The sequence below is a fragment of the Berghia stephanieae genome, chromosome 14 (genome assembly GCF_034508935.2).
Source record: "Berghia stephanieae isolate SIO BIC M18660-M18661 chromosome 14, UCSD_Bste_1.3, whole genome shotgun sequence".
Lineage (NCBI taxonomy): Eukaryota > Metazoa > Mollusca > Gastropoda > Nudibranchia > Aeolidiidae > Berghia > Berghia stephanieae.
This window is the reverse complement of record NC_088373.1, coordinates 16,295,910-16,305,909: the sequence shown is the minus strand read 5'-3', so window position 1 is coordinate 16,305,909 and position 10,000 is coordinate 16,295,910. Positions and strand designations below refer to the sequence as shown.

The following is a 10,000-nucleotide window of genomic DNA, read 5'->3' as shown; positions in this document are numbered from 1 at the left end:
GGAAGATTGGATGTACACTTCCAATGATATATTTTATGACCAATGACATCAGGCTTTTACTCCCTATTCAAGATTCGATATAAAACTTTTAGCCATCATTCAGAAACCAGATAATCATTTACACAAACAAGGAGTATGCATTCAGTCCTCCGGAAGATTGGATTTACACTTCCTATGATATGCTATGACCAATGACATGACGTCATACTATTGCTCCCTATTCAAGATTCGATATAAAACTTTTAGCCATCATTCAGAAACCAAATAATCATTTGCACAAACAAGGAGCATGTATTCAGTCCTCCGGAAGATTGGATGTACACTTCCTATGGTATGCTATGACCAATGACATGACGTCATACTATTACTCCCTATTTAAGATTCGATATAAAACTTTTAGCCATCATTCAGAAACCAAATAATCATTTGCACAAACAAGGAGCATGTATTCAGTCCTCCGGAAGATTGGATGTACACTTCCTATGGTATGCTATGACCAATGACATGACGTCATACTATTGCTCCCTATTTAAGATTCGATATAAAACTTTTAGCCATCATTCAGAAACCAAATAATCATTTGCACAAACAAGGAGCATGTATTCAGTCCTCCGGAAGATTGGATGTACACTTCCTGTGGTATGCTATGACCAATGACATGACGTCATACTATTACTCCCTATTTAAGATTCGATATAAAACTTTTAGCCATCATTCAGAAACCAGATAATCATTTACACAAACAAGGAGCATGTATTCAGTCCTCCGGAAGATTGGATTTACACTTCCTATGATATGCTATGACCAATGACATGAGGTCATACTATTGCTCCCTATTTAAGATTCGATATGAAACTTTTAGCCATCATACAGAAACTAGAAAATCCTTTACACAAGGAGTATGTATGTATTCAGTCCTCCGGAAGATCGGATTTACACTTCCAGTGATATGTTTTGACATCAGACTTTTGTTCCCTATAATTTAAGCCTCGATATGAAACCGTTAACCGGTCCCATGACGTTAAATTTAAATCTGGACTCATAAAAAATCGTGTTTATTGTAATTGTATCGCGTTAATGCTGTTTCTTTATATCATGCTTCATCGATCTCCAATGATGCGTGTCTCGAACTCACCCACCCCCCCCCCCCCCGTTACCCACCACTTCTCTCTCTCTCTCTCTCTCTCTCTCTCTCTCTCTCTCTCTCTCTCTCTCTCTCTCTCTCTCTCTCTCTCTCTCTCTACAATACAGGGGTCTTAGATGACCCCCCCCAAAAAAAAAAAAAAATTAAAAAAAATAAATAAATAAAACCGCTAACAATTCAATCTCCTACATCCAAAACGATGCATCTACAATCTTATAGGGTACATAAAAAATAAACAAATAAATAAATACAAAAATAAAATAATTAATTAATTAAATTAAATAATACAAATAAATAAAAATCATACCAATTCAGTTGTGTATAGAGTGAATTTATGAGGGTTTAACATGGAAGAGGGAGGATTGGAGGGATATGGGTGGGGGGAGGGGGGGGGGGGGGGTTCATTTTTTTCTGCCCCGTGTTTTATATTATGGTGATAGGATACGTTTGGCCAGGCCAATCCTAGGTTTGTAACAAAGGGAGTCGGAGACTTACTTGTATACATTATATTTCATTCATCCAGTTTTGTTGATAAAGAGGAAACCCGAAACGTCCATTTTATATGTGTTCGTGATTAAATTGAAGCTTACATTCAATTTCACATTGTTACTTAGTTCTTCGAACTTGGAGCAGCAACATATTTACATTACAGTAAAGAGCTCCGTGAGGGGCAGGAGGAGTCGATTAGCAGTGGTTTGTGTTGGACATATTATTATGTGCTGTTTGAATAGTGACGCAATTGGTCTAGCTTGGTCCATCAAAGTGACCAATACGTACAATCCTAGGTTTGTAACAAAGGGAAGAAACAATCTGTAGGAGGAAGGATGGGGGGGGGGGGGGGGGGGGGGGGGGAAAGGAGCATAGCGTGAAGGCTAAGAGCATGCGAGTTCCATTAGCGTGTTTTTGTGTTGGGCAGGTACTGTTTGAATAGTGACGCAATAGGTCTGGCCTAGTCATAGAGAATACACCTAGTCTGTGGGCCTAGTCAATCAAAGAAACCGATCCCATCCTAGATTTGTAATAAAGGGAAGAAACTAAGACTAAGACGTATATAAAGCAGTGACATCTATATTATTATGAAGTCCTAGATATAAAGCAATCTGAGGGAGGTCTAGTTATAATATATAAAATATATCCTGGAATGGAAAGATATGGAAGAGAGCTGTACGATACTGTGTCAACAGAATGGGGGAATGGGCAGACATTTATGATTGTCATCGCAGAGAGCGGGCAGCCAACGTCAATGAGGACGACGCTGGAAAGTAAGTAATTAAGTAATCTGTGGGAGAGGAAAGGGGGGATGGGGGGGGGGGGGGGGGGGCAGGAGCATAGCGTGAAGGCTAAGAGCATGCGAGTTCCATTAGCCGTGTTTTTGTGTTGGGCAGGTACTGTTTGAATAGTGACGCAATAGGTCTGGCCTAGTCATAGAGAATACACCTAGTCTGTGGGCCTAGTCAATCAAAGAAACCGATCCCATCCTAGATTTGTAATAAAGGGAAGAAACTAAGACTAAGACGTATATAAAGCAGTGACATCTATATTATTATGAAGTCCTAGATATAAAGCAATCTGAGGGAGGTCTAGTTATAATATATAAAATATATCCTGGAATGGAAAGATATGGAAGAGAGCTGTACGATACTGTGTCAACAGAATGGGGGAATGGGCAGACATTTATGATTGTCATCGCAGAGAGCGGGCAGCCAACGTCAATGAGGACGACGCTGGAAAGTAAGTAATTAAGTAATCTGTGGGAGAGGAAAGGGGGGATGGGGGGGGGGGGGGGGGGGGGGGGCAGGAGCATAGCGTGAAGGCTAAGAGCATGAGGGTTCGATTAGTCGTGTGTTTTGTGTCGGAATGGTGACGCAATAGGTTTTGGCCAGGTCAAATCAGGGTCAAATCGGCCAATATCATCCTGGGTTTGTAACTCAGAGAGTCAAATACTTCTTTACGTAATATATGTATACGTACTATGTGGGAAAGGAGGGTTTCATTGAATAGGTTTTGTGACTATAACAATGGCGGACACTGACTACATCTGTAAAACTGGTCGTTAATAGCGTTTTCTCTTTCATCATCAACATCATCATCATCATCATCAACATCATTGCCTTTTTCACCCTGGGTCAGGGTATAGGCCACAGACATACAGTTTCCATCCTTCTCTATCCTGAGCTAACAAAAAAAAAAAGAGAAAACGTAATACCCTACGTGTTATGTGTTGCTGTTGGCTAGAGAGAGCCTTTGAAAAGCAGTCTGAGGCACGTTTTGTAGATACTGCGCTATATAATTGCTCAAATTTACAAAGTGGAACAAAGAGGGAGGGGAAAAATCGATGTGAGGTCAACACGATCGATCCTTCGCTACTGAGATGTTTGAGCCCTGCCTTAAGAATAATATTTTGAGCAAAATCCAATGTTTTCAAATCAAATCAAATCAAATGTTTGTTTTAGGCCGGTGGCCAATAGCCATAACATCTCTCTGAACAAATTAAGTAATATCGTTTATAGCTTAAATAATAATAATAATAATAATAATAATAATAATAATAATAATAATAATAATAATAATAATAATAATAATAATAATAATAATAATAATAATAATAATAATAATAATAATAATAATAATATAATAATAATAATAATAATAATAATAATAATAATAATAATAATAATAATAATAATATAATAATAATAATAATAATAATAATAATAATAATAATAATAATAATAATAATAATAATAATAATAATAATAATATAATAATAATATAATAATAATAATAATAATAATAATAATAATAATAATAATAATAATAATAATAATAATAATTAATAATAAATAATATATAATAATAATAATATAAATAACAATAATAATAATAATAATAATAATAATAATAATAATAATAATAATAATAATAATAATAATAATAATATATAATAATAATAATAATAATAACAATAATAAATAATTAATAATAATAAATAATAATAATAATAATAATAATAATAATAATAATAATAATAATAATATAATAATAATAATAATATAATAATAATAATAATAATAATAATAATAATAATAATAATAATAATAATAATAATAATAATAATAATAATAATAATAATAATAATAATAATAATAATAATAATATAATAAAATAATAATAATAAAATAATAATAATAAGAAGAAGAAGAAGAAGAGAAGAAGAAGAGAAGAAGAAGAAAGAAGAAGAAGAAGAAGAAGAAGAAGAAGAAGAAGAAGAAGAAGAAGAAGAAGAAGAAGAAGAAGAAGAAAGAAGAAGAAGAAGAAGAAGAAAGAAAAGAAGAAGAAGAAGAAGAAGAAGAAGAGAAGAAGAAGAAGAAAAGAAGAAGAAGAAGAAGAAGAAGAGAAGAAGAGAAGAAGAAGAAGAAGAAGAAAGAAGAAGAAGAAGAAGAAGAAGAAGAAGAGAAGAAGAAGAAGAAGAAGAAGAAGAAGAAGAAGAAGAAGAAGAAGAAGAAGAAGAAGAAGAAGAAGAAGAAGAGAAGAAGAAGAAGAAGAAGAAGAAGAAGAAGAAGAAGAAGAAGAAGAAGAAGAAGAAGAAGAAGAAGAAGAAGAAGAAGAAGAAGAAGAAGAAGAAGAAGAAGAAGAGAAGAAGAAGAAGAAGAAGAAGAAGAAGAAGAAGAAGAGAAGAAGAAGAAGAAGAAGAAGAAGAAGAAGAAGAAGAAGAAGAGAAGAAAGAAGAAGAAGAAGAAGAAGAAGAGAAGAGAAGAAGAAGAAGAAGAAGAAGAAGAAGAAGAAGAAGAAGAGAAGAAGAAGAAGAAAAAGAAGAAGAAGAAGAAGAAGAAGAAGAAGAAGAAGAAGAAGAAGAAGAGAAGAAGAAGAAGAAGAAGAAGAAGAAGAAGAAGAGAAGAAAGAAGAAGAAAGGAAGAAGAAGAAGAAGAAGAAGAAAGAAGAAGAAGAAGAAAGAAGAAGAAGAAGAAAGAAAGAAGAAGAAGAAGAAGAAGAAGAAGAAGAAGAAGAAGAAGAAGAAGAAGAAGAAGAAGAAGAAGAAGAAGAAGAGAAAGGAACTCTTCAACTACGCCAACATTATAAAAAGAATAAAATATCAAGATAGTCCCATTGTCACAACCCCCCCCCCCCCCTTTTTTTTCCCCCTCACGCACACACACCTTCAACCCACAGAATACCCGTTAACAATAATTGAACCCATTTGTCCGGGGGAAAAAAAAAAAAAAGAAGATATTCAGGAATTTTATGACCATCTCTTTGTACGACCCAGACAAGTTTGTACGGGTCAATGGATTGACCACAATAATAAAGGGACGCCAGTACCCCCACCGGGGGTCGCCACGATAGCTCAGTTGGTAGAGCACTCGCTTCACACGCAAAAAGATCGATCCCGGGTGCAGTCGAGATTTATTTTTTTTTCTGATCCCCTGTCCACGTCAACTGGGACTGGGTAGCTTGGTCTGTTAGATCTGGCGGAAAGTAAGTTGCGATAGTTCTATCCAAAGGGTAGCAAGCAATTGCTAGTTTGTGTCCGTTTCACGCTATAGAAACGCCGGGATAAACGCCGGCTCCGTGGGCCTAATGGCCCTTTTATGTTTATTTCCTCTCTCCAATCATCCCGGAATCGGACCACAAAACCGACGGTTGATCCAAACTTCGCCTTTTGATCTGAGAGAATGTTTCAGTAAGTTGGTGGGAACTCGTCTTAATTAAATCGGTCGATACCCGTGTTGTATTAGCTTTCTTTGATCAAGCAAAGGGGAATAAAACCGCTTTGGGCACGTTCAGTATTATATAGATAGAACGAAGTTGACGTCACTCAGGTCTTTGTTATTAGTTGTTTGTTTTTTTTTTTTTTTGTGTGTGGGGTTTTTTTGCCAACCATGTTTATCAGTAATTCTCACTAAACTGTACTAATCAAACTACATACGTTCAATGTTACACATACTTTTCTGTGTTGGTTCTTTATAGATCCGGATGGCAATGTCGTGGGCTATTACTGCTTTTTTGCTGGATTTTATTTGGTTTTGGTTTTTGGGGGTTTTCTTAAGAAAGAAAGAGAGAGAGAGAGAGAGAGAGAGAGAGAGAGAGAGAGAGAGAGAGAGAGAGAGAGAGAAAGAGAGAGAGAGATAAATAGATAGATAGAGATAGAGTTAGAGAGAGAGAGACTTAGAGAGAGAGATAGATAGATAGATAGATAGATAGATATAGAGAGATAAATAGATAGAGAGTTAGAGAGAGAGATAGATAGATAGATAGATAGATAGATAGATAGATAGATAGATATAGAGAGATAAATAGATAGAGAGTTAGAGAGAGAGAGAGAGAGAGAGAGAGAGAGAGAGAGAGAGAAAGAGAGAGAAGAAGAGAGAGAAGAGAGAAGAGAGAGAGAGAGAGAGAGAGAGAGAGAGAGAGAGAGAGAGAGAGAGAGAGAGAGAGAGAGAGAGAGAGAGAGAGAGAGAGAATCAAAACAAAAACAGGTGTTATTAGCACTAAAGTATCAAATTCAAACGCACCCATCAGCACTCTGAATATCGGGCAAGGAAACGAAAGCACTTCTACTCTACCGTACTCTCAAAAACAAAACAAAACAAAACAAAACGAAACGAAACGAAACGAAACAAAACGAAACAAAACACGTTTTTAAAAAAAGAAAATATTGGCCAGAAAACTCGTCCTTTATTCATCGATCGATCAAAATGAATCTCATCTTGAAAAACAAAAAAAACAAAACAAACAAAAAACAAACAAACAAACAAAAACCTGTCAAACCGGGAGCTCCTTTGGTCCCAGGTTTGAGAATTGTTTACATTCTTTCATATTTTTTTTGCTTTGTTTTTTTTTTTTTTTTTTTTTTTTTTTTGAGGAGATGGGTTTCATTCGAAGTGCACTTATTTGTAGGTCTGATAACCCAATTCCATTAGGGCTCATGTTGCATGGAATGGAGATCTCAAAACAAAATTAATGTCGTCAAATAATGTCCATTCCAACAATCACATTAAACTTGGCCCTTAAGTGGGTTGGGATGTCAGACCTGCATATATATGTACACGTTGGTTTCATTTTAATCGATCTATATATAGATATGTTTGAAGGACGAGTTTTCTGCCCAAGATGATGAAAATACGTGGGTTTTTGGGGTTTTTTCCCCGTTTTTTGTAACGATCAGGGCAGCACTGTACCTAGTACGTTCTCCCGTTTCGAACGATAGACGATATGTAATGTGGACTGGATTACCTTCTGGCTCCTCTTCCTCCTCCTCCTTTATCTATTTTTGTTTTGTTTTGTCTTGTTTTGTTTTGTCTTGTCTTGTTTTGTTTTGTTTTGTTTTGTTTTGTTTATATCATTGGCCAGGAAGAATAAACAATCCCAACTGGCGTATGTGTAAACAAGAACGTATTTACGTTGTAGGCATTGCTAAATGTTACAATGCATTATTAAAGGCGAAGAGGAGTGTTGATGATGGAGAAGATGGGGGGAAACAAAACAGTGAGGAGAGAAGAAGGTAAAGGTGGGGGGGGGGGGGGGGTGGAAGTTAGGTACCCATATTATTCTCCTCTTCGCCAACTCAATTAGGTAAATATCATGATCAACAAATAAGCTAATACTTTTTTTTCTTAGCTATTAATCTAACTTGTTGCTTTGGTTTTGTTTTGTTGTTTTATTTTTTTAAAGTGTAGAATATTCTGTAAGATGTAATAAATGAATAAATGGACAAAAAAAAAAAAAAACCCATAAAAACAACAAATGAATTAGATAATTATATTCGTCGTCGTCGTCATCATATAACCACCATTATCATCCTGGAGATATCCAGATAACCAGATAACAATATTAGTAACAGAGCGATATCAACAACAAAAACATTAACAACAAGCCCCCCCCCCCCCTTTCCCAAAAAAAAAAAAAAAAAAAAAAAAAAACAACAACAACAAAAACCCCCCACAATTATAGATAACACAGGAAAGGAGGAGGATGAATAGGAAGGAGGAGGAGGAGGATGAAGAGGAAGAAGAGGAGGAGGAGGAGAAGGAGGAGGAAGAGGAGAACGATGGATAATTTCTCCTTCAAATATTAGCAGATAGAGAAAAAATATATAAAATCAAAGAAGTTGATGTGAGCCCTAAAGGCTAAGCCCTTAACTATTCAAAGACGTGAACAATTTACAACCCAGATTAGGACTAAAGGTTCAATACTATATACCTCTATAGTAAAGTCCCGTTAACAAAGAAGTATAAAACAACGTCGTAGAGTACCATACACAAAGGACAAAAGGCCTTAAAGGAAATGGGTGGGTGGGGTGGGAGGGGTAGGGCCCGTTTCAATACAGTTCTATTAGTACCTACCTAAGCGAAGATTGATAATACGTTGGAAATATTATTATTTCCACTTCTTCCACGGTGTTTTATTATATTTTATTTTATCGTTATCGATGAAATTGTGGGTCCAAGCAGAGATGAAATGATGACGTTAACAGTGGAATGATGATGATGATGATGATGATGATGATGACGATGATGATGATGATAATAACAATAATGTACAAACATCTAAGGATTTAAATCATATATTAATTGTTTAGAGAATAAAAAGGCACGGAATTACGGTAATACGAGAGAAGAACGTTTGTCTGTGTGTGTGTGTGTGTGTGTGTGTGTGTGTGTTTGTGTGTGTGTGTTGTGTGTGTGTGTGATTATGTGCTTAACTCACATACAGAGACAAACAAACAAACGTTCTTCTTCTCTCATATCACCTTAATTCCGTGCCTTTTTATCTCTAAACAATTAATTTATTAATTAAATCATTAGATTTATTATTATTATTATTATTATATTATTATTATTATTATTATTATTATTATTATTATTATTATTATTATTATTGAGAGAGTATTAGAGAGAGAGAGAGAGGGAGAGAGAGAGAGAGAGAGAGAGAGAGAGAGAAGGGAGAGAGAGAGAGAGAGAGAAGAGAGAGAGGGGGGGGAGAAGAGAGAGAGAGAGAGAGAGAGATAGAGAGAGAGAGAGAGAGAGAGAGAGAGAGAGAGAGAGAGAGAGAGCTATGAGAGATGTGTTGAGTTTTGTTAAGCTTTTTGTTGGTTTACTTCAATGCCATTGTATTTCCTTCTTAGTATGCACTTAATCATTTTCAGAAATGCATTAGTCTACGGCAATACCCAATGTAAATTTCCAGAAATGGATAAATAAAGTTCATCTTATCTTGTCTTAGTCATTGACTGGATAACCGGCAATACTCTCTCTCTCTCTCTCTCTCTCTCTCTCTCTCTCTCTCTCTCTCTCTCTCTCTCTCTCTCTCTCTCTCCTTCTCTCTCTCTCACCCTATCTCTCACTATATATATATATACTTACCAAACTGTCTACCTTTCGTATATGACGTTTAAAAACACAAGCTCAAGCCAGGAAAACAAGCTTGTTGATATATTCTCCACTTCCATTAAAATCCGCTGTAGCTAACAAATGATTTTTCTATTTCCATCTTTATTTTTTGAACGACTTTTTTGTTGTCATTTAAAGGAAAGAGAATGAAGTATCCAGATTTCTTATCATTTTGAACGTTTCATTTTCACCAAAGAGGACGAAGTGAGAATTACATCCGTTTCACGCTTTGTGTTATTTCCACTGACAGGCTCGAGTCGTTATATTAATATGGACCAAAGAACGAAAAATGTAAATACTGTTTTGGAGGATTTAAAGGGGGGTGGGGGGGGGGGAGTGGGGGGATTAATAGGTCACTGGAAACCCCCCCCCCCCCCCTCTCTCTCTCTCTCTCTCTCTCTCTCTCTCCCCCCCCCCCCCCTCTGTGTCTCTCTCTCTCTCCCCCCTCTGTGTCTCTCTGTCCTCT

At 35.9% G+C, this 10,000-nt stretch overlaps 1 protein-coding gene across 18 annotated transcripts in view; it reads right to left on the bottom strand.

Moving 5' to 3' along the window:
- The window catches only part of LOC144959809 (ATP-binding cassette sub-family G member 4-like), a 150,668-nt gene that overhangs the window by 81,132 nt on the left and 59,536 nt on the right, over window positions 1-10,000 (bottom strand). Inside the window, exon 1 of one of the 18 annotated variants that reach the window (XM_078892582.1) lies at window positions 9,508-9,798. The exons of 16 other annotated variants lie outside the window; for them this stretch is intronic. The gene's annotated coding sequence lies outside the window, so the exon portion shown is untranslated. Of the gene's footprint in view, window positions 1-9,507; window positions 9,799-10,000 lie in introns of those variants that run through there. One more of the 18 variants, XM_078892569.1, reaches the window with a different exon arrangement.